The sequence below is a fragment of the Scyliorhinus canicula genome, chromosome 14, assembly GCF_902713615.1.
Source record: "Scyliorhinus canicula chromosome 14, sScyCan1.1, whole genome shotgun sequence".
Classification (NCBI taxonomy): domain Eukaryota; kingdom Metazoa; phylum Chordata; class Chondrichthyes; order Carcharhiniformes; family Scyliorhinidae; genus Scyliorhinus; species Scyliorhinus canicula.
Genome location: NC_052159.1, coordinates 153,064,787 through 153,090,765, shown reverse-complemented (window position 1 = coordinate 153,090,765; position 25,979 = coordinate 153,064,787).

Below are 25,979 nucleotides of genomic sequence, written 5' to 3'. Positions count from 1 at the left end.
ATCACTGTTTGTGTGGAGTTTGCATGTTCTCCCCATGTCTGCGTGGGTTTCACCCCCATAACCCAAAGATGTGCAGGGTAGGTCAATTGGCCACGCTAAATTGCCGCTTAATTGGAAAACATATTTGGGTACTCTAAATTTAAAAAAAACTCAATTAAATTTGTCAGACGTGACCTTCCCTTGACAAAACCATGTTAACTGTCTAGTATTAACTTATTTTTCTCCAAGTGTACATTTATCTCATTCCATTTTATGGCCTCCATTAGTTTTCCTATTATTGATGTTAAGATGACAGGTCTGTAGTTTCCTGTGTTATCCTTAGCCCCTTTCTTAAGCAATCCTCCAGTCCCCCAGGACTAATCCTGTGTTCAGAGAGACCTGGAAAATTTCTGTCCAGGGCTCCTTCCCTCTTTCAGAAATCTAGGGTGCATCCCATCCGGGCCTGGCGACTTCTCTACCAGGAGTGCTGCCAGCCTTTTTGAGCACCTCTTTTTTTATCCGTCACCATATCGCTCAGTTGCACAACACCCACATTTTCGACCGGGCCATTTCAGGATTGTTCAGCAAGTGCTGTCCAATCGCGGAATCACAGCCAACGTTCTACACGTGCCTTGAGCTTTGCAATGTCACATCTTTGCATCTGATGAGTGCAAGATGAAAAACTTCGACAACTTGTCCTTCCTTTGAACAATAAAACCATCTTCTTGTGAAACAAAAGAATAAATGTTCTTGGAATGCAAAAAAAAACAATGTCTAAGACATATGGAAATCATTCAAATCGGGGAATTGCGCAAGTTGGCTCTGTAATGCAATTCAAGAATTATTCAAGCGAAAATAATCCTTTCTTTCTTTGGAGGTTGAACCTGATCACAAAGTTGAATTATTTATGCCTGCTAATCCATCTCTGCTGTAGTATTGGAATGTACCTCCAGATTGGCAACACTCTAAATGTTAATTAATGCCATTTTATAATAGGTTTTGGGGATCACTGGGACTGTGCTGCATTAATTTAAAATCACTCATCTTTGGAAACTGTTGTCACCAGGATGCTATAACTGTGCAAGTTAGGATTTCAATCTCATTAGATATTTGCGGTTGCACATGTCAAAACTCAGAAGAAAGGATGTGTTTTTAACTTTTCAATATGACTCACCATTCGCCCAAAACTGTGAAACCTTATCGTGCTCTTGGAACACATTTTTAATCATATTGTATTGTTACTTTATGGAAATGTCGAACGTAAAGCAATAAACATGGAGTGATAATACTGGAGAAGTCGTTCGGAAGATCTTCATGAACTAAAAGTGCTGTGCGAGAGCACATCCAAAACTACCTGTTCCTGATGGGCGCAGCCATGTTGAATCCTCCGCTTTCTTTTTTGCTTTGCCTCACCCCTCCCAAAATATTGGGGGGGGGGGGCGAGTTTGAGCCCTCGTCGGCCGCAGGCGGAATATTTGGCGAGAATGGGAAAGTGCGATTTTCTTTCGGCGGGATTTCAATTGCCAATTTTGCAGGCCCCTCGGTAGTGGTATGGTGAGCAATGCACCACAGAAGGCTGGCAAGCCCATTTTAACACATTATTATTGGACTTTCAGAAGGCGTTCGACAAAGTCCCGCACAAGAGATTAGTGTGCAAAATTAAAGCGCATGGGATTGGGGGAAATGTATTGAGGTGGATAGAAAACTGGTTGGCAGAGAGGAAACAAAGAGTAGGGATTAATGGGTCCTTTTCAAATTGGCAGGCATAACCAGTGGGGTACCACAGGGATCGGTGCTGGGACCCCAGCTATTCACAATATATATTAATGATTTGGATGAGGGAAGAAAACGTAACATCTCAAAGTTTGCAGATGGTACAAAATTAGGTGGGAGGGTGAATTGTGATGAGGATGCAGGGATCCTACAGCAAGATCTGGACAGGTTGGGCGAGTGGGCAAACCAATGGCAGATGCAGTATAATTTAGATAAGTGTGAGGTTATTCATTCTGGAAGCAAAAACAGGAAGGCAGATTACTACCTGAATGGTTGTAAATTGGGAGAGGGGAGTGTGCAGCGGGACCTGGGTGTCCTTGTGCACCATTCGTTGAAGGTAAGCATGCAGGTGCAGCAGGTGGTAAAGAAGGCTAATGGTATGTTGGCCTTCATTGCGAGAGGTTTCGAGTGAGGAAGCAGGGATGTGTTGGTGCAATTGTACAGTGCCTTGGTGAGGCCACACTTGGAGTATTGTGTGTAGTTTTGGTCTCCTCCTCTGAGGAAGGATGTTCTTGCTCTCGAGGGAGTGCAGCGAAGGTTTACCAGGCTGATTCCAGGGATGGCGGGACTGTCATATAAGGAGAGATTGACTAGGCTGGGATTGTTCTCACCGGAGTTCAGAAGAATGAGGGGGGATCTCATGGAAACTTATAAAATTCTAACAGGACTAGACAGGGTAGATGCAGGGAAGATGTTACCAATGATGGGTGTGTCCAGAACCAGGGGTCACAGCCTGAGGATTCAGGGTAAACCATTTTGGACAGAGATAAGGAGACACTTCTTCACACAAAGAGTGGTGAGTCTGTGGAATTCATTGCCACAGGAAGTAGTTGATGCTAAAACTTTGAATATATTCAAGAGCCGGCTGGATATAGAACTTGGGGAGAATGGGATCAAAGGCTATGGGGAGAAAGCAGGATTGGGCTATTGAGTTGGATGATCAGCCATGATCGTGATGAATGGCGGAGCGGGCTCGAAGGGCCAAAAGGCCTCCTCCTGCTCCTATCTTCTATGTATCTCTGTATCTATGTATCATTAGCGAGCTTCCCCTCTGAGGCTTCCCCACTCACTGATAATTCGTCAGTCGCCTGTGTGACGTCACGCCGTCCCGATTTCCAACAGCTGTATAAAAACGTGAACCTGGCGACCCCTCCTCCGAAGGGGATATCGGAGGTGAGTGCTCAGGTCGCTATTATCGTCCGGGGCCCCGGTCGCAGAGGGGGAAGTGGAGAGGATGTGGGGGACCTAGATAGGTTCAACCTGGGGCCGGGATGATGGGGCGGGATGCCCCCATGAACGCCAAGGCTCATACTCACGTCGACATACCAGAGGTGACACAGATGTAGTCCCCATTGCAAGGCATTATGGTGAGGTCTCTCATCACTGACCCCAATAAAGGTGATAATGCGGGGCGTCCTCTCGGTTCCCTGTGAGGTTAGAATGTTGGCCCATTGAATGCACTCGATTGCCCTAACATAGCATGCTGGGTGGGGGAGGGGGCTGGGGGAGGGGGTGGGAGGGGGAGAGAGGAGGGTGCGGGGGGGCTTTAGGGGCCACTGAGGCTCTCAAGGGGGCCAGGCACCTGATTAAGGTGGAGTTGAGAGGGACAGCTATCCAGTGCCTGGACAGGTTGGAGGGAGCCCTAACCAGGTGCCCCAGCTAACCTAAACATCTTTGGGCTGTGGGAGGAGGAACCCACGCGAACAAACATGGGGAGAACATGCAAAATCCACGCAGTCAGTGTGATGGGGAGGGAGTGAGGGTAAGTGGAAAGGCGTTCACACAGGGGGGATGCTCAAAGGTGGATGTCCCAGGTGCTGAGGGTGATTTCCGAATCCTCATCGCCCACTTTGATATTCTCTTCCTTTCAGTTTATGATTCTGGAGAATCATGGATTCAGTCAAGTCGGCAATTCTATTGATTGTGTTTGATCTACAGCAGTGATTTCGATGTACCACTGCGCGCGGCCAGGATCAGTGTCCTGCAGAGCAGGGGGAGACTGGGCCCATTGATCTTCCAGGAGCAGGGACACAGATAGCGGAGCCTCGGAGGAGACACTACCGGCCGAGGGTATTCCGCTGCTCAACTTTTACCTTCAGATGTCAGAGGTCCAGTGTCGGAGAGGACTAGTCTGTCCCGGGTGACAGTGGGCTACCTGTGCCAGGTGTTGCAAGAGTTGGCACCAGAGTAGAAGACCTCCCGTTGCCTGTAGCCCTGAAAGTCACTGTCGAACTGAACTTTTACACCAGCGGCTCGTTTAAGGGCTGCAGGGGTGACCTACACAGCATCTCTCAATCAGCTACATATAACTGCATAAGGGAGGTCACAGACGCGCTATTTATGGGGACCCAGGTGTATATCAACTTAGGCCGGGACCAGGCGAGTCAGGACTCCAGGACCATGGGCTTTGCCCGCACAGCTGGCATATCCCAGGGGCAGGGTGTCATCGACTATACCCACATGACTCGGCGCACCCCATTATGAGGACGCCATTGGCTGAAACCGTGTGAGGTCTCTCCACAATTGGCCCGGCAGTGAAGGGTCAGAGATCTGATTAGGCAGCTAATTTCCCCTTGTGTTACGTCACCTTCATCCTTAAAGTGCACCCTCATTTCATTTCATTTCCTTCTCCCAGCTCTCAAGTGCTGTGGATTAAGGGAGCTTTCCAATTTGAACAGGCAGCCACCCATACACTAATCCCTGATTGCCATAGCTAATGTCCTTGAACTTCCAGATATCTCATACCATCTGGCTTCAAAGTACTGCCTGAGTGTGGGGGTTCAGTCTGACTTTTTAAAAATTCATTCATAGGGTGTCATTGGCTGTGCCAGCATTCATTGCTCATCCCTAATTGCCCTTGGCATTGCTGTGGATCTGGAGTCTTGTGTAGGCCAGGCCAGGACGGCAGACTTCCTTCCCTAGATTACATTAGTGAACCAGGTGGGTTTTTATAACAATCGGCAATGGTTTCATGTTCATCATTAAACTTTTAATTCCAGAGTTTTATTGAATTCAAATTTCACCATCTGCAGGGGCGGGATTTGAACCTGGGTCCCCAGAGCATGATCCTGGGTCTCTGGTTTATTAGTCCAGTGACAATACCACTATGCCATCGCCTCCCTGGACTGCACTCTTCCTCCCCTGAGTGAGGGGCTTCGGGCCTCAGGAGGCTGGAAAACACCCCGTATCAGAATCCCCCACTCTGCCCATGCAACCTGGCCTCTCATAGGACCCCACCCAGGGATCTCACAGTCACTCCCAGTGCTCCCATTGGCGAGAGTCGCATTCCCTGCCCGTGTCGCTGTTCTCCCTGGCGGCTGACGCAAGCTCAAAATTCCACCTATTAGCTGGTCCTGATCACATTCTTGTTTTTGGGAGCATGCTGTGAACAATTTGGCTGCTGCGTTTCTTCTATAACAATAGTTATTGTTCTCACACCTGGTGGTGCACGAGGCAGGCTTTATCTGTTCCTATCGAGAGATTCTTTCCGTGCTCAGGTCACTAGCCTGTTGCCAGAGGCTCAGAGCTTGAGGGGCACCATTCCGCGTCATGCATAGTTCACTCGGAGTCTCACATTCACCATTGGTGTGTTTGGAATGATTTTGCAAGTTGATATTCAACCTGTTGATTGCATTGTGAATGTACCCTCTTTGCCCGCCAAGTCTTGGGGTGGGCCTCAAACCCAGACATTCTGGTTCAGAGGCAAAGGCACCTCCCACTGCGCCACGAGAGCTCCTCATTACAATAGTGTTTGTACTTTAAAAACACTTTATTGGTTTTAAAATGCTTTGAGATGCCTGCTGGCCTTGATAGAATCACAGAATCCCTCACAGAATCCCTACAGTGTAGAAGGAGGCCATTCAGCCCATTGAGTATGCACCGACCCTCTGAAAGAGAACTCCACCCAAGCCCACTTCCCCACCCTATTCCTCTAACCCCTTCACCTAACCTACACATCCCAGGACACAACGGGGCAATGTGGCTCGGCCAATCCACCGTGCCTGCACATCTTTGCATTGTGGGAGGAAACCGTAGCACTCAGAGGAAATCCACGCAGGCACAGGGAGAACGTGCAAGCTCCACGCAGACAGTTACCCAAGGGTGGAATTGAACCCGGATCCCTGGCACTGTGAGGCGGCAATGCTAACCATTGTGTCCTGGCAATGCCCTCGACAGAGATGGCCATCGGTTTCCCAAAATGGCACCGGAGGCCCAAATCTGTCAGCCCTGGTTCCCACTGTTTTCACTGCAGGTGGGGAACAGTGTAAGGTTACCGTTTGCACATCTGTGGTTCATGGAGAGAGCTGCACATGTTAAACCCAGCTGCCTTCATTCAGAGTAAAGTTTTGCTTGTGGGATGCCAAGCACATGATTTGTGGGTTTTAGACAGTTCAGCGGAAAATTTAAAGCTACTGGAGTTTTTTTTAGAGAGCTAGAGTACCCTTTTGGAGAAAAAGTGTGCCTTTTTGGATTGATAAAAGTAGACGTGAATGTTGTCCTGACACGCTGGGATAGTGCACGGTCCATTCCAGCTCCACTTGACCCAGGGCCGCAGCACAGGTGAAATTAAAGTTACTTAATCTTCGGTTTGATCCCAATTAAGTACAGCCACCTGGTTTGTAAATTTTAATACAAAGAAACTTTTATTATTTAACAGTAATTTGTATTAAATAGGCAATAATACAACTGGTTAACTGCTATTCAATTCCCAACACCCCCATTACTAACTCACCCCACTCTATATACACACAACAACATATACGCATACATTCAGACACATACCACACACACCCGCACACAAAAACAGAGAGGGAAAGGGTGGTGGAGAGGGAAGAAAATAATGATTAAAAAAATAAAAGATAGGGATCTTCGATGTCAGAAGGATATCTCTCATTAATTCATTTCTCTAATTTAGACCTTCAGTTGGATGTTATCTTTTCCTTCAGCCTGTAATGCTCTTCACTGCTGACTCACAGAGGCTGGGTTCTGTTTGAAACCTAGCAGGAAACAATTACTGTCTGTTTCCAGGCAGAATTCTGACCCTGGCCAATCCAAATGGCCTCCTTCAGCACTGTAGGGATTCTATGATTCTATGGATTCTATGACAAGTGGATAACTTCATTGCAACTGTCAAGTTCAGGAGATATGCCAAGCTGTCAAGGCATTTAAGTCTCCTCCCCTTTAAATTTTTGGGAAACAAAATCTGTGGCCACCAGCCAACCAATCAAATCAAATACCTCCAACTTTCTGGTTGTCAGAAGGCCTGAGATATCCTTTCCCAAATACAAAACTTGAGGACATAGTGTTCCAGTTGTCAAGCTATTTAAAACTTTGAATTCTGTACTTCCTTCGCTCGACTTAAAGATATATTAATGACCCCGGACCATAAAAAAGATAAAATAAAGGAAATGGGAACAAAGGTAAGTCAAAAGATTTCCAAAGATTTCCTAAGTTCAAAGATGTGCAGCTTAGGTGGATTGGCCATGCCAAATTGTCCATTAGTGTCCAGATATTATGGGGTAGGGCAGGGGAGTGGGCCGAATACCTCCTTCTGCACTGTAAGGATTCTTGGATTCTACGGATTCTATGAAAAGCCAATAGCTTCATTGGAACTATCAAGTTGAGGGGTATGCCAAGCTGTCAAGGCATTTAAATCTCCTAGCCTTTAAATTTTTAAAAAAGAAATCTGTTTGCAGTCTTGAAAAATAAAGATCTTGCTATTTGGTTCGATTTGTGATAGAAGCCTGAGGGTCAGCTGTATGGGATTTGTGCTGCATGACTAATTTTACAACCTATCATTATCACAGTGGTGTTCCTGTAAGTTCACAGTTTTATTAACAGCTCCAAGCGCTTACAAAGTGTTTGAAGTGAGGACATTAATGCAAATACATGTTTTATGAAGTATTCAGTTGTTGAAGGAAGTATAAAATAGTGAATGTTTTTTTTATCAATCAGAGTGGTTTTTTTTAAGTACTGAATTAATCAATAAGCACTAAAAACTTTGGCCGGCCCAGGCCCACGCATGCGTGCCAGGGCTATCTCCGCGCCGGCCCCATGGGCAACATGGCGGAGATATACAGGGGACCGGCGTGGAGGAACATAGGTCTGCCCGGAATTAGCACGCCCGCCGATCGGGTGCTCCCGATCGCGGGCCTGGCCACCATGGAGGCCCCCCCGGAGTTGGCTCCCCCCCACCCCCCATAACCAGTACGGCCCCCGCAGCCAGAACGCCAAGGTCCTGCCGGGCAGGACCACACGTGAACGACGATTCTTGGCCTGTTGAGCGCAGAGAATCGCGGGGGGGGGGCTTTCAAAAGCCACCGACCTGGCCGCGGCGACCTTGCTGGCGTGATTGGTGTTGATTCTCTGGTCGCCGGAGAATCTGCAGCCTGGCGTCAGAGTGGCGTGGTGGGATTCATGCGCCCCTGCCCCCCCCCCCCCAGTGATTCTCCAACCCAGCGCGGGCTCAGAGAATCCCGCCCTTTATTTTTTTCATCTCAACATGGGTCCTAAGGTCTGCCCACAGTGCTAACTGGGTGAGATGGCATGGAATGGCACAGCTTAGTGGTGGAGGGGGCATAGAACATAGGGCTAGAACATACAGTGCAGAAGGAGGCCATTCGGCCCATCAACTCTGCACCGACCCACTTAAGCCCTCACTTCCACCCTATCCCCGTAACCCAATAACCCCATCTAACCTTTTTTGGTCACTAAGGGCAATGTATCATGGCCAATCCACCTGACCTGCACGTCTTTGGACTGTGGGAGGAAACCGGAGCACCCGGAGGAAACCCACGCAGACACGAGGAGAACGTGCAGACTCCGCACAGATAGTGACCCAGCAGGTAATCGACCTGGGACCCTGGCGCTGTGAAGCCACAGTGCTATCCACTTGTGCTACCGTGCTGCCCATGTTGTCATGGGTCAGCACAAATTTGATAAAGCGCCAAGGCCAAGGTTGAGGTGTGTAGGTTGGCATGGAGCATATAAAGTGCAATGGGGCTGGGCGTGGGGAAATGGGTGCAATGGGTTAGCATGGATGGTGAATGGGGAGTGTGAGAAGGGGCATGAAGGGTGATAATCGAAGGGATGTTTTTCGTTTTAATTTTCTTTTAAAATCTGGCAAAGTCCCGGAGACACTGAGGTGGTCCTGTTGCCCAGCCTGACACCACACCTGCCTTTGTTTGCTGCCGAGCACATTCCCGGGGGGGGGGGGGGGGCGGTCATGGACTCGACTCCAGTCATCCCTCCCCTCCAACCCCCACCCCTCTCCCCAGCACCAACATCCGACTGTTCAGGGCACGTTCACCTGAGTCGGATTTGTGGAGCTGGAAATTTTCCCGAGTCTGCACTCTCGATGCCGCACTGTGAGCAATTACTTATTTGTCAATGTTCTCTGTTGATTATTCTTTTTATCTACTGTCTACATACCGTGTACTTGGTCGCGGAAAAATACTTTTCACTGCACTTCGGTACATGTGGCAATAAATCAATCAATCAATCCACTTGGGAGCGAAAGTTCAAGCCCGAGTCTTTCCTTTACAATGCCTCCCCGGACAGGCGCCGGAATGTGGCGACTAGGGGCTTTTCACAGTAACTTCATTGAAGCCTACTTGTGACAATAAGCGATTTTCATTTTCATTTCATGTGCAGGACAGAAACAGGCCACTTGGCTTAACTGGTTTATATGCTCCCTGCAAAACTCCTCTTGCAGCGTTTTATCTCGATCCTCCAGCATTTCTTTCTATTCATTTCTTTTTCGAGAGTCTATCTAGTTTTCCCTTAAGTGCCTCCATGTTATTCATCTCAACTACTCCGTGTGGGAGCAAGTTTCACATTTTAATCGCTCTCCGGATAAAGACGTTTCACCTTAGTTCCCCCCGTTGGATTTATTATTCACTGTCTTATATTTATGGCTGATAGCTTGACAAGTGGAACCATTTCCTCTACATCTACTCTGCCATCGATACTTGAGAGAGTCCTCGACTGTTGCTGCCCTGTATATTGTGACTGTCAAAGTGGAAATGCAGCAATATCTCCATGGCCCACAAGTGTCAGCCTCACTGCCTCTCAGTAGAGTGTCAACAGGGCGACACAATGGATATTGAAGCCACACACAGCAGGAAATTGCAGTCCTGAGGTTTTTCTCGAGGTAGATGTTTATTGTTAGCTGTGGAATCAATACCTTTGTCTCGATCAGTTCTCCATAAGTGAAAGCATGCTGGGGAATGATGGAGCGAAGATAACTGAGGTCAAAGTTGAAGGAGGAAAAGACTTTGTGAAGGTCCCAAGCAGATGTCCGGCCTGGCGCCTTGTTCTTTTAGAACGGTGTTTGTTGTGGTGACAAATCATATCTGCCATTCTTGTTGCAAAGATTTGTCATCGGAAGCCACTCGCTGTGAACCCCTTGAATAAATTGCCCTTTGACAAGCAGTTGATCAAAATCGTTCACCCTCTTGTATCTATTTAACAAAACGTGTAGGCTCCCTATTGCTCATGACTTTTGTCACTGACATTAATGATTGCTGCCTGCCGAACATGACTCATGAGTTCATCCTCATTACTGCACAGACCTCAAAGAGCCTGGCTTGCCATAATGAGATGCGCACTGCAGCCACTGTCTGCAAACCTAGTAGTGCGCAATATGATGTGCAACAATTGGAGGCTAACGCCCAGTTGTCTTGCTACAGACACCATTGTAATCGAGAGTCGGTTAATGATATCGGGGAGGGGTGGGGTTTGGGGGGGGGGGGGGGGGGGCATACCTGACACGACATTTCATCCCCCAGTTTGAGCAGCATAGCCTCCCTGTTACGTGAAGCGATATTTTCAACCTTCAGCTTCTCAAACTTCTCGCCAAGGTCAATGCAAAATAGAATCTCTGCCAGCGAGTGCTTCAGACCGAGGTGAACGAATGAATGAAATGAAAATCGCTTATTGTCACGAGTAGGCTTCAATAAAGTTACCGTGAAAAGACCCTAGTCGCCACATTCCGGCGCCTGTTCGGGGAGGCTGTTACGGGAACTGAACCGTGCTGCTGGCCTGCCTTGGTCTGCTTTCAAAGCCAGTGATTTAGCCCAGTGTGCTAAACCGGCCCCTATTTTGTGAGGGTCACAAAGAATCCAGCGCGAGTTTGTCGAGTCAAACAGAAAGTAACTTTATATACAGCAACATGTACACAGCAGCATCAGTTCACCACTGCTTACTTGTCCAGCCAGTACCACACTGGGCCAGCTACATTTGTACAGGTGCAAATACTAGTAATTGCCCCGCCTCCCTCATTGGGGGAGCTCATACTCAATAGCTCAGTGTTGGAGGGGAATCAGTCTCTGAGATCCAGCTGCTTCTGGCTGTAACCCTGCTCCCCGACCTGGTGTGTTATTCTGCCTTTTTAAGACATTGAAGCCTGGACTACGGCAAGGGTGAACGGTGCTGCAACCAGTTAGAGGAGAAGTTGCTTGCAGGGGAAAGAGAGTGGCCACGCTTGGGACTCGTGCTTGTTACTGGCTGCCTTTCTGCTTCCCGGCTGGGAGTGGAGCATGGGGCGGATTTTGGTTGGCCTGCTGCCAGGCTGAAAGTGGAGGAGAATGGACTTGTTTTTGCAGTTTTGGACTGGATGGTGTCTGGAGGCCGGGACTGCGAGAGCAGCAGGGTGGTGGGCCAGTACTGCTTGTACTGATGTTGGTTTTGTTTTACTGTTGGGGGATTGTATGGTTATTATTGTATTTTTGTTGCGTATTGTTATTTTGGGCCTGGCGGCTGGGTGCTCGCCAGTTGCGGCCCTCTTGCTGTTGCGCACTGGGGGTTGAGCAGTCCTTCCTGCTGCTAGTGAGGGGGATGGGTGTTCAGCCTCTCTCTCCTCAACTGCGCACTGCCTGTCCTTTTCTGGTGGACTGAGCTGCTTGCAGGCGTCTCTTCACCGATGTGGGGCTGTTGTTGGAGCCGGGGGAGGGTGGGGTGGGGGGAGGGGGGGGTGGAGAGGAGTGTGCGCTGCCTTGAATGCTGACAGCTTTGCCTTGTACTTAATTGTTTATTGAGTTTCTTGTGGTTGCTCTGTATTTTGTCTTTTTCTTTATAAAGGGAGTCCTCTCTCTCTCTCTCTCTCTCTCTCTTTTGCCATGCCCCGTATCGGTGTGTCCTTTTCCGGTGGTTTGCGCTGCTCATTTGCGTGTCTGTCCACCGATGTGGGGCTACCGTTAGGGATGGGCAAGGGTGTGGCCTTTTCCGGTGGTATTGCCGCTTCCTTGTTCACCTTTCCACCGATGTGGGGGGGGGGGGGGGGAGAGAGGGCGTGACAGAGGTGGCCTGATGCTGGCTTTGCAGTTGGAGATTTGTTTATATTGAAATTGAAAATCGATTATTGTCACAAGTCGGCTTCAAATGAAGTTACTGTGAAAAACCCCTAGTCGCCACATTCCGGCACCTGTTCGGGGAGGCTGGTACGGGAATTGAACCGTCATGCTGGCCTGCCTTGGTCTGCTTTCAAGGCCAGCAATTTAGCCCGGTGCTAAACCAGCCCCTTGTAGGAACTGTTTTCAGTTAAACTGTGCCTCCTTCTGGGAGGGGAGGGTGTTTTCTCTCTCTCTCTCTCTCTCTCTCTCTCACACCGTGCCCTACACCGGTGCGCTCTTTTCCTGTGGTCTCTGCTGCTCATTTGGGCATCTTTCCGCCAATGTGGGGCTACTGTTGGGGCCGGGACAGTGGGGGGCGGTGGGGGGAGGGGGTGGTGGTGGTGGGTTGGTGCTGGCTTGAGAACTGGTGGTTTTGTATTTTTTTGATACAAAAAAATGTATCAAATTTTTTGTTCATGCTTTTTGCATTTACTGATTTTCGGGACTGTTTTTAGCACGTTGCCGGTTCTTCTGTATTCTTGAGCTGTCAGTAACGGTAAAATGTCATAGAGTATCATAGAATTTACAGTGCAGAAGGAGGCCATTCGGCCCATCGAGTCTGCACTGGCCCTTGGAAAGAGCACCCTACTTAAGCCCCACACTTCACCCAATCCCTGTCACCCAGTAACCCCGCCTACCCTTTTTAAACACTAAGGGTAATTTAGCATGGCCAATCCACCGAACCTGGACATCTTTGGACTGTGGGAGGAAACCAGAGCACCCGGAGGAAACCCACGCAGGCACGGGGAGAAGGTGCAGATTCCGCACAGACAGTGACCCAAGCCGGGAATCGAACCTGGCACCCTGGAGCTGTGGAGCAACTGTGCTAACCACTGTGCTACCGTGCTGCCCATCTCATGGGATATCCAGTCCTCCCCGCCCAATAGGATTCAGGCAGGCTGCAACAATGACAGGTATTGATGAGTTTCTTCAATTTGGTAACAGTTAGCGCAAAGACCCCTTTTCTCTTTTAGATGGATAGTGGGGAGCCAGTTTCCGCATTGTAAAAGTGTCGGAATCGTGAAGCCCTTCTTGATTCCAGGTTCCAATCCTTGCGGCGGGGTGGTGGGAACCGTCGCGCTGAAGGAAGCCACTGTGATCAGTCTCAAGAACAATCTTCGCTGTGACATACTTTAAATGCCTTTCTTTTCCCAAGCTTTGAAGCAATTGCGCTTACAGTTCTACCCCTCGGTGTGCGTTCCAATGAATAATTCATACACCAAACCCTGAACTGCACCTGGTAGAAATCCACAACTCTCATTTAAAAATATTTATTGTTGCAGCACAGCTTTGTTTGAAGCAGCACCTTATGGTGAGCTCTCAGTATATTGGCTCCATGCTTAATTATGAAGTACATGGTGACAAATAACGTTTCATGGGTGACTTCACTTTTCATTGCCTCCAGTAAATAGCTGATACTTTTTTTTAACATCAGATGCATTCAGTAATTAGCCTGGCTGCTACCAGGCATGGGCTAGTCGTATCCAGAACTGACAGACACAGGTCACTCCTCGGAGCTTATGCAACAGATGGCACGCAGACGGGGGCTGAAATTGGAAATGCTGGCAAAGAAATTGAGGTCTAAGTTTTATTTGTCATGTTTTGTGATGGGTGAACTCTTCAAAGCAAACAAATTCAATTTCCGTGTATCTTCCAGTCCCGGTAAGTGTGATTTGGTTTCAGATAGAATAGCTGCCTTTGCGCCTTTCCGTCTGTGGGTCGAGAAATGCTTAATAAGGACACATTTGGCCGTATTACAGGTGCAACAGGTGATTAAGAAGGCAAATGGAGTTTTGTCCTTCATTGCTAGAGGGATGGAGTTTAAGACTAGGGAGGTTATGTTGCAATTGTATAAGGTGTTAGTGCGGCCACACCTGGAGTATTGTGATCAGTTTTGGTCTCCTTACTTGAGAAAGGAGGTACTGGCACTGGAGGGTGTGCAGAGGAGATTCACTAGGTTAATCCCAGAGCTGAAGGGGTTGGATTATGAGGAGAGGTTGAGTAGACTGGGACTGTACTCGTTGGAATTTAGAAGGATGAGGGGGGATCTTATAGAAACATTTAAAATTATGAAGGGAATAGATAGGATAGATGCGGGCAGGTTGTTTCCACTGGCGGGTGAAAGCAGAACTAGGGGACATAGCCTCAAAATAAGGGGAAGTAGATTTAGGACTGAGTTTAGGAGGAACTTCTTCACCCAAAGGGTTGTGAATCTATGGAATTCCTTGCCCAGTGAAGCAGTTGAGGCTCCTTCATTGCATGTTTTTAAGGTAAAGATAGATAGTTTTTTGAGGAATAAAGGGATTAAGGGTTATGGTGTTTGGGCCGGAAAGTGGAGCTGAGTCCACAAAAGATCAGCCATGATCTCATTGAATGGCGGAGCAGGCTCGAGGGGCCAGATGGCCTACTCCTGCTCCTAGTTCTTATGTTCTTATGTTCTTATTACCATGCCGTGTGCAGCATAACGTTTTAAATCAGTCAGTCATAGAAAATTAGAGCTGTCTTTGTGAACATATACTTCAGTAATGGTGGCTGAAAATTGCAATAAATTCCAGCTGCCTTCAACAGCCTATGGTTTAGAAATAATGCACCATTAAAGGCAAAATTACAAAACACAGAAACAGGCCATTCGGCCCATCTAGTCCATAAACCATAAGACGTAGGAGCAGAATTAGGCCACTCAGCCCATCGGGTCTGCTCCGCCATTGAATCATGGCTGATATTTTTCTCATCCCCATTCTCCTCCCTTCTCCCCATAACCCCTGATGCCCTTTTTGGTCAAGAACCTATCTATCTCTGTCTTCAAGACACTCAGAAATGTGGCCTCCACAGCCTTCTGCGGCAAAGAGTTCCACAGATTCACCATCTTCTGGCGGAAGAAAGTCCTCCTCATCTCTGTTTTAAAGGATCGTCCCTTTAGTCTGAGATTGTGTCCTCTGGTTCTAGTTTTTCCTACAAGTGGAAATATCCTCTCCACATCCACTCTATCCAGGCCTCGCAGTATCCTGTAAGTTTCGATAAGATCCCCCCTCATCCTTCTAAACTCCAACGAGCACAGACCCAGCGTCCTCAAACGTTCCTCATACGACAAGATCTTCATTCCAGGAATCATTCTTGTGAACCTCCTCTGGACCCTTTCCAAGGCCAGCACATCCTTCCTTAGATACGGGGCCCAAAACTGCTCACAATGCTCCAAATGGGGTCTGACCAGAGCCTTGTGCAGCCTCAGAAGTACATCCCTGCTCTTGTATTCTAGCCCTCTCGACATGGACGCTAACATTGCATTTGCCTTCCTGACTGCCGACTGATCCTGCACGTTAACCTTAAGAGAATCTTGAACAAGGGCACCCAGGGAACTTTGTACTTCTGAATTCCTAAGCATTTCCCCATTGCTGGGGTATATGCTCCACAATAGCTTTTTACTTTACCTCATCTCACCCTGTCTTTCTCCCTCTATTACCCCTGAATTGAATACCGCTGTTCACCTCAACTATTTAAAGTGTTTGCCTGCATAACATTCTAACCACACTCTGGGTAAAGAGGCTTCTTTAATTGGATTTATTAATTCCTTTCTTATATTTATGATTCCTTTATTTCGGATTAGCCATAAGGGGAATTATATTCTCCATGTCTATCCTATCATTTAATTCATAATTTTAAAGACCTCCATGAGTCTAACCATGATGTGGAGATGCCGGCGTTGAAATCAGGGTGAGCACAGTAAGAAGTCTGACAACACCAGATTAAAGTCCAACAGGTAATTTGGAATCACTAGCTTTCGGAGCGCAGCTCCTTCATCAGGGGAGTGAAGAGGTAGGTTACACAATCACAGCATATATAGACAAAGTCAATGATGCAAGATGATACTTTGAATGCGTGTCTTTGCAGGTAATTAAGTCCTTACAGGTCCAGACTAAGTGACTGGAGAGAGGGGTAATCACAGATTAAAGAGGTGTGAATTGTCTCAAGCCAGGACAGTTGGTAGGATTTTGCAAGCCCAGGCCAGATGGTGGGAGGTTGTAGTGCGACATGAATCCAAAGTCCCGGTTAAGGCTGTACTCATGCATGCGGAACTTGGCTATCAGTTTCTACACGGCGATTCTGCGGTGTCGCGCGTCCTTGGAGAACGCTTACCCGAAGATCAGAGGCTGGATTCCCTTGACCGCTGAAGTGATCCCCAACTGGAAAGGAACTGTCTTGTTATGCTCTTGGCGTAGCATAAGCTGTTTCCTTGATGTGCACTCTGACAAAGGAAGGTTCAAACGTGGAGATAGCTTCAGCACGTTTATTGAACTATTAACAATTCTCCTACTTGGATTCGACTCTACTGTTAATCCTTCTATAGCTACTCAGACTGACGAACCTGTCTGCTACAATCCACGTGGTGGGTATGATGTTCAATCAACCCTGTGTCTGTACTCACTGAGTGTCTCCACTGGAAAGAGGAAGATCATGTGTGCTGTGTTCTTTATATATGGGTTGGTGTAATGCCTCCTGTGGTAGTGTCACCTCTGTGTGTATCGTGAATGCCCATTGGTTGTGTCCTATCTTATTGACCTATTGGTTGAATGTCTGTGTGTTATGTCTCTGGTGCTCCCTCTAGTGTCTAGCTAGTCTATGTGTATTTACATTAACCACTTGTGTATCTACAGTGATGCATATCACCACAGGAACATTCCCGCCTGGTGATTGTCGCGCCATGTCCGTTCATCCATTGTCGCAGCGTCTGCATGGTCATGCCAATGTACCACACCTTCAGATATCCTTTCCTGCAGTGTATGAGGTGGAGAACATTGGCCGAGTTGCACGAGTATGTACCACGTACCGAGTGGGTCTGGTGGGTACAACCTAACCACTGTCATGGATGAAATATAGGAAAGCTGAGATCCAATTAATGCACGGCAAGCTCTCACGAAAATTGTGACCGCAGGGCTGATCTATCTTTATTTTGCCATGACAACACCAACTAAGTTTAGCTGTGATTTAGACATAGAGCGAATGATTAATTTCCAACAACCTTTGTATACCATCTCTAATAAAGCAAAACAGCATTTGCCAAGTGAAATATCCTCTGGGTGAGGAGATATTAAGATAGGTTTTAAGGTGCATCTTAAATGGGGCAAGAGAGCGTGAGTGAACGTGAGGTTTAGGGATGGAATTTTGGAGCTTAGGCAAGGCGGCTGAGTGGTGCCAAACGGTGGATTGATTAAAGTCGAATCAAAGGAGTTCAGAGATCTTGGAGTGTTTCAGACCTTCCGCTAATCTGTGAAAGGTCAACCTTTATTAACTTGGGCAGGCTGAGCAAATGCTTGCAATCCCAATCGTCGACAGGGTGACTGCATCATTCCAGCAAATCATAGTAAAGTCTCGGCACATCACGATTCCCCGTAACTCCAGCCGGAGGTGGGAGAGGTGTCTGGGAAAATATTTGAAGAAAAGTGTTCGGCACACCCTTCCTTCAAGTAAAAAAAAAAGTGAACAGCACTGTGTTTGTCACCAATTCGAACTTCCTCAAATTTCCTCGAGTTCATTCACACCTGACAGAACATTTCCTTCTTTCCTGAGGCAGTTAAAAGTTTCCACAAACATTGCCTCAGCTGAATTGAGTTGATACGCGGCCTGGGTTTAACAGTAAGATCATTCCGTATTTTAATTTATGAGCAGATGGAACTCGGCAAATGAGGTTCAGCATCCAGGAAGAAGTGAATATGAATTTAATATTCTCCAAGGGACTGCCCAAAATAACACAAGACAATTACATTTACAGTGTCATAACGCCAGAGCAGCTGAATGGTTTTAGACTGTACTCATGCCGTGAGAATGTTTTTTTCTTCATTTCAACGTTGCAATGCAAGCTGAATCCTCCTTCAAAAAATAGTCCAAATTTACTTCTTCTGCATATTGTAAACGTGTCCTTTGTACTCAGTCATCTCGGCTTCTTGAGATTCGCCAAAGCTGTTCGCAAAGTAGGGATTTTTCAGTTGATTCCTATGACAACTCACCATGGTAACCCCTTACCTCTGTAAACTCCTTCAGCCCTACAGCTGTCTGGGATCTCTCTGTTCCTCTGATCCTGGAGTTATGTGTACACACTGTTTCAAACTTTCCCTGATTGCTGGCTCTGTTCTTCGGTGCCTGGGCGCAAAGCTCCGAATTTGTTGTTAACAATCATAGTATGGCCAGAGAGAGTCAACACAGCTTCAGTAAAGGGAAATCATAGGTGGCAAATTAATTCACGTTATTTGGTGGGTGTACTATATAGGTAAAAGGGAACCCATAGCTTTAGTATACTTGGATTTCCAAAAGGTAATCAGTTGTAATGTTAATAATTCAGGCCCAGGGTAATGTTCTGAGGATATGGGCTCAAACCCCATATCCCAGCACCTGGAATACAAAGCTCGTCTCAATAATGGTGACCACAAGACATCAACCACTGTTGCAAACAATCCAATTGCCCCTGAGGGAAGGAAATCTGCCACCTTTACCTGGTCCGGCCTACATGTGACTCCAGACCCACAGCGCAGTGGCTGACTCTTGACAATATTCTCTGAAACAGCGTAGAATCCAACTCAGTTCAAGGGGGCAATTAGGGGTGGGCAACAAATGCCGGCCTTGCCAGCGACACACCCACATCCCGTGAAAGAATAAAGAAAAAGGTACGCAAGTGTGAGTTGATATTTTTACTTGATGCACCGAAGTTACTCTGGTTTAGCGTGGTTAAGTTGTTGAAATTCTATCCTCATTGACTGATGATGGTCAGATTGACGTGCCTTTGTTCAGGTAGAACATGCTGAAAGCTCATGTCCCAGCTCAGAATCCTCCCCCCCCACCCCCGTTCGTCGTCTCTGACACTCTGCAAGGATTCCATCCATTTCTCTCAGCTCCTTCACCTCCGTCGCATTTGTTCCGATGATGCCGCACTCCGATGTGGTGCTTGAAAATGAGTGCATGGTGCACTCAACAGTGTGCGGTGCATCTCCCGTGTCACTACCCTCGTCCCCTCCCCTCCCTCCCAGAACAAGGATAGAGCCCCCCTCGTACTCACATTTCACTCCACCAGCCTCCATATGCAAAGCATAGTTAGCTGCCATTTTCGACAACTCCAGCGTGATGCCACCACCAACACATGTTCCCTTCACTCCCTCTGTCAGCATTCCGCAGAGACCGTTCCCTCCGAGATAATCTAGTCCACTCCTTCACCATACCCAACACATCTCTCATCGCCCATGGCACCTTCCCATGCAATCGCAGAATGTGTAACACCTGCCCCTTTACCTCTTCCATGCTTAACATCCCAGGCCCAAAACACTCATTCCCGGTTAAGCAGCGTTTCACTTGCACCTCTTTCAATCTGGTCTATTGCATTCGCTGCTCCCAATGTGGTCTCCTCTATATCGGAGAGACCAACATAGACTGGGTGATCGCTTTGCTGAGCGCCTTCGGTCTGTGTGCATTCAGGACCCTGACCGTCCCGTTGCTTGCCATTTTGACACAAGACCCTGCTGCCATGCCCACATGTCTGTCCTTAGCCTGCTGCAATGTTTCAGTGAAGCTCAACGCAAATTGGAGGAACAGCATTTCATCTTTCGGTTAGGCACGTTACAGCCTCCCGGACTCAACATCAAATTTAACAACTTCAAATGATTAACTCTACCCCACCTCGACCCCTTAGTTTTTGTTCCGTTTCACCTTAACTGGCTTTTACTTTTGATTTCTTTCTTGTCTTTCTTTATATGTATCCCCCCCCCCCCACTCTTTCCCCCTATCTTATCCACCCTTTCATTACCTTTTCTCCCCTTTGCTTCCCCCTTCCTCCCTTTTTCTCATTTTACCTCTCTCCCACCCATGTACACCCCCTCCCCCCACATCAACATCTGTCACAGTTTACCCTCTGATTTTAGTTTCTCTGCTGTTTGGCCTTTCGGACCTTTAATTCTCTCTGGGGACTGCCATTGGCACTCTTTCCCTTTGATTCCTGTGGCTATAACTCATCTTTCATTCCCTCACCCCACAGTATAAATATCTCCCACTTTCTCTGCCTTTTAGCTTTGACAAAGGGTCATCTGGACTCGAACCGTCCGCTCTTTTCTCTCCTTACAGATGCTGCCAGATCTGTTGAGATTTTCCAGCATTTTCTCTTTTGGTTTCAGATTCCAGCATCCGCAGTAATTTGCTGTTATTTATTAATGCAGGCAGAACGCTTCAGTGAAACCGCAGAGCTTATACAAACTTCCTGGGGTTTGAGCTGCTTGTCCGGGAGACAAGCTGAAGAATAGCAGTGGCACGGTGGCACGGTGGTTAGCACTGCTGCCTCACTGCTCCAGGGGTCCCGGTTCAATTCCAGCCTCGGGTGACTGCTTGCGTGGAACATCTGATTAAACCTCGTTCGCGAGATTAAACTGGATTTGAGTGCGTTCAAGTCCAGTTCCCGCCCTTTTTGGGCCTGATCCTGATTACGTCAAAAGGAAGGGCCCAGGGCGAACGTGTTCGGATTTCCCATCGGCCCAAACCCCATTTTTGGTCTCTCGCCATGTTTAGTGGCCACAACGGGATTTGTGCCCATGGACTTTAAAATCGCCTCCAAGACTCACTGTCGTTTCTGCCAATCCATAAGAGGATCCTTTACGGTAGATTGCTCATGGATGATTTATGGGTGAAGGCAGTTTGAGGCTTGTTCTGAACTCCAACTAAATACTCACTAAGTGCCGAACAGGTTGAAGATAATAATGTTTCCTCCATGGTCAGTTTGACATAATAATGATCATAAAATAAAGTGATATCTATATCTTGGAGAATGAGCCATTACATTTTCCACAGTGCTGGGAATGTTCAATTCTGCAGCAAAAATAACATAAAATTGCCTTGAAAACATCACGATAAATTCATCATCAAGCCAAATAAAAAATAATTGAACCAATAATGGTGGGGGGGGGGAAGCAATCTGATAAGACACCAGGAACTTTAAATTGATTTCTTCTTTTACATTGATGGGATTTATCTTTACATCTAAGGGTATATGTATTTTGCAATTGCATGCTTTGTATGACAACTCTACAACCAACCAGACGTTAAGGGCAATGCTGAAGGTTATGAGTTCAACCTGTATCGTGGTGAGTTGTTAAATTGCTTTCAATAAATCTGATCATTGATGAGTTAACGCCAGAAAATTCAGGTTGGGTCACAAATCTGCTTCAGGAAAGGGAACCTTCTACCTTCCAGACAGTGTTGGAACGATATGACTCATGTAAGGAGTGTAAAGGGTTAACAAGATGATGTTCATGCATCTCAACACTTGATGGCACCACAGAGTAGTCTTGCAAAAGCCTGCGTCTCTAGGTGTTCTGGGAGAAGGTTGCGAAGAAGGTTAGTGAGAGATTGAGATAGAGTTAGTTGTACTAGAAAGCCATTATAGATTTCTGAAGCATAGATTTAATACTGTTGTCTTATTAGCTATTACTTAGTGAAGTGTGCGAGCCATTTGAATTTAGGGTAAAATAAACAAGCTTTGTTTCAACTACATAGCTTGATGTTCTTTGTCAACACTCTAACTCTTAGCCCTCTTGAAGGACTATACAAGGAACGTCACAAGTGTGGTCCAAAGATGACACTCAATACCCTTGGAGCTGTTCAAAATGGAAAGCAATGAATACCCTTGGTTTTCAGCTTGAGGTATGTACAACATGTTTGCTTCATAGCAATAGAAAAAACAGATGCAATTGGAGCAGGCATAGAGCATTTAACCCCTCGAGCCTGCTCTGCCATTCCATCAGATTGTGGTGGCTGGAGACAATAATCGGGATACTTCCAGAGTAACGGAACAAAGGTTTATTGGTAACAAGTGAAGGTAAACTAAACACAGGCGCAGAGTCACTAAACACGTCTTGATTCTCTGGCTCCAGGGTACAATCTGCCTGGGACTCCACTCCCAGGGCAAGGTGCTTTTTCCCCACTAGTTGGGGTACATGCGTTCCCGTGCGATTAGGCCCGAGCTGACCACGTGGACCGCGAGGGCTCGCCCCTTAAAGGTGCAGCGCTATCACACCCCCACCCCCTTTAGTCTCTCAATAACATATTTACGGAACGGGTTCAGCACAGTCCCCATGTACAGTTAAAGGCTGAGAAACACAAGGGGAGAGAGTCTGCACAGTTCATTACAATGCCAATCTGCCGGGGGACTTTCTGGGTCTCTTAGACTGCCTTAGTCCCTCACCCAGCTCCTCCAGCTCTGAGGTAGCAATGTTGTTGTTTGTGGAAGATTGTCTCTGAGATTCAACCACCACTGCAGCTCCCTCACGGGTCAACAACGGGGCCTCCTCAAAACTCCTGGATTTCCTCTGTTCCTGTCCTGCCTTTCAAATCCACCACGTATGAGACTGGGCCTGACTTTGATACAATTTTGACTGGTCACCATACTGGGCCTGAGGCAAAAGGTGGTGGTATTATATGACAGAAAAAAGTTAGTTAACCTAAGGCACAGTGGCCTGCTTCTTCATGGTCATTTTGAACATCTGCAAAGCTCTCTCGCTAACCTGTCTGAGGATGGGTGATTGGGAGCTGTCCTCGTACGGCGAATGCCGTTTGTTGGGAAAAGTACTGAAACATTTCTCCAGTGAATGGAGTGCCGTTGTCAGACACCATTACTTCGGGGAGGCCATGGGTAGAAAATGTCCGCTGCTGGGCCTCTATTGTGGCCGCTGAGATCGTCGCTCCCATATCGTGAACCTCCCACCACTTTGAGTGAGCATTGACCAAGGCGAGGACCATTCTGCCCAAGAGAGGGAAGTCCACATGTAACCTCATCCATGGGCGACCAGGCCGCTCCGCTGGGTGGGGGTTGGCTGTGGGTGGTAACGCCTGCTGTGTCGCACCATGGATTCAATAGCTGGGCTACCAAATGTAGCTTCGAGCTAGCATTTTCATTTTCATTTGGTCCGGATGGGCACTGTCCAATTCTTCCAACAGGGGCTCTCTGTCTGGGGGTGATACCACCAGAGTATGGCTCCAACCTCGCCCCTGAGTTTGTCTTTGCGAGTGAGGTAAGGTCTTAACCTGGTCACGTTTATCACAGTGCCACACGATTAAAATCATGCGCCTTACTTTGGACGGGACTGGGTTGAGTTGTGTCCAATTCTTTATATGACCTGATGACACTGGCGAAGTGTCAAGAAAGTTTATTGCCAGAACGACCTCTTTTGGTATCAGCAGTGGTGGCAGGATCTGTGGAAGTGGGAGCTGATTCAGCACATCACTGTTTGAATTCTGTGTGCCTGGCCTGGCCAATATATATTGAAATGCCCCACAATCTTTGCTGTGTTAAATGCACCAAAAGATGGGAGCTTTGATGTCCTGCCATTTGCAATCTGCCCGATCCTAGTTATTGATCTCCAGATTCCATTTCCTGATGCGGTTAATGTGAAACATGTGTTACGACACCCTGGGCTAGCGCGCGGTCAATTTCAGCCACCCTTGACCCAGAGGCACAACACAAGCAAATTAATTATTACATCTCAGAAAAATACTCGAAGCCTTTGGCCCTTGGCTGCCCAATAATTACAGTCACCTCGGTTGTAAATGTAAAAACAATTATTGTTTATTTATAACAAGAACTATAATGAAATATGCAGCAAATGCAACTGGTTGACTAGTATCTAATTCCCACTTTAACTGGCCCCTGACACTTTACAGACACGCACACGCACACACACAGGACAGACAAACACAGAGGGGTGGAAAGGGGTTAAAAAATAATGAGTGTAAGGAAAATAATATATACCTTTCAGGTGGTGGTTTCCAGCATTTTACCCCTCTTCAAACCTTGCTTTCAGTTTATGGTTTTATTGTAGGTTCATTCAGGTCCCTGCAGTTTCAGAAATACAGTACTCACAGGCCCTTCTGGCGAGAGATAGCAGGCTCTTGTCTTCTCTGTGGATTTGATCATCTCGGGTCTTTGCGACTTCAGAACGACACCACTCACAGCCTTTCTGGAAAGAGGAAGCAAGTTCCTGGTCATGGTTTGCAGAGGTCTTCTGTAGATTCATTCACTCAGATCTCTGACCTTTCAGGAATTCAGCACACACAGCTTTTCTGGTGAAACCACAGAGGAAGAGGAATAGTAGGACCATTCTCTGTGCTGCCAGGATCAAACTGAAACTTCTTGGGGCTCTGAAAAGCATCCCACTGGGATAGTATCCAATCGCCACCTGTTACCGGGCAGAGTACAGCCTTTTGTGCCAATTCATTGGCCACCAGCCAATCAATCAAACCGAGTCCCAGCCAATCTCTCTTGCAGCCTCCTGTCCAATCCAGCTGAGACAAGCAGAATGTTCTCTCCTGTAACTTCCAATTTCTGCTGATTGGATTAAAGATACATGTCCATCAATCATCCATGGATCAAAATAATAACAGTAAAATAAAAGGGGAAAGACATCTTCACATGTGAGAAATGACATTCTGACAGGCAACAGCAGACTCACTGAGCAAAAATAAGTTGAGAATCACATTGAGTAGGATATTGATAATATTGCTGAAGAGAGAGACACATGTTGCTGAAGCTTTTCATTTTGCACTCATCAGGCCAAACACAAGAATACCAAATTTCAAATAATCATAACAATTTGCACTATATAAGAAAAGGGTGCAGATTGGTTGGCAAGTCAACTCTAATTGGCCAAGGTATGACCATGGAAAAAACAAGAAGGAACTATAGGCTCCTCAAGATACCAAGTGCAGTAAAAATTGTTGTGATTGGTTAAAATAGTTCCCGCTCTTTTCAACGTCCAAATGAAGGCACCTGCTTTAGTAGCTCACAGTGCGGTCAAAATTATAGAATAATCAATCTGTCTACTGCAATTATGTAGAGTAATTCACTGCACATTAACATGAGAGAGATAATTTGATTGCATTTCAATATGTCATCAAACTAGGATAATTTACCTTTACCTTAGCATAGAGGAATAAGCTTTCGGAAATTTCAGATAAATACTTCACAAAACATGTTGAGGAATGACATGTTATATTTGTCATATGATTCACTTAATAGGTACAGTTGATAAATCTTCCCATAATTACATTGAATATTGGTGAAAGAAATATACGCAATATAATTCTGTCTAGGGGCACATTATGATTTCCCTGGTGATCATTAATCAAGGTAACTTGGCAGGTTTAAATTGCATATTGCACACTTGCGATGCTGCTTTGTAATGCTTTCGCGAGAGGACTTTTTTTATCAGTAACTCTAGATTGCGGGAATTATAAAACCAGAATTCAAAATTGGTCTGCCTTTATCGAAGTATGCAGACCTCAGTCCATGGTGCTTTGCACCTGGATGAATCATCCCCTGAAATAGATCAGGCTTCAAGTAGGTGTCTGGTTCACGTGGCAACGAACTGTCAGACCATCAACTTATTACAGGATAGAAACTCACTGATGCTGCATTAACATCTCTTTGACAATATGAAATAATATGGCACTACTTTGTTATGTCAAATTGTATTGAGTATACAGCAGTGAAACAGGCTATTTGGCTCAGTTATCCATTATAGAACATAGAACATAGAACAGTACAGCACAGAACAGGCCCTTCGGCCCTCAATGTTGTGCCGACCCCATTTAAACCCACGTAACCCGCATACCCGTAACCCAACAATCCCCCCATTAACCTTACACTACGGGCAATTTAGCATGGCCAATCCACCTAACCCGCACATCTTTGGACTGTGGGAGGAAACCGGAGCACCCGGAGGAAACCCACGCACACACGGGGAGGACGTGCAGACTCCACACAGACAGTGACCCAGCCAGGAATCGAACCTGGGACCCTGGAGCTGTGAAGCA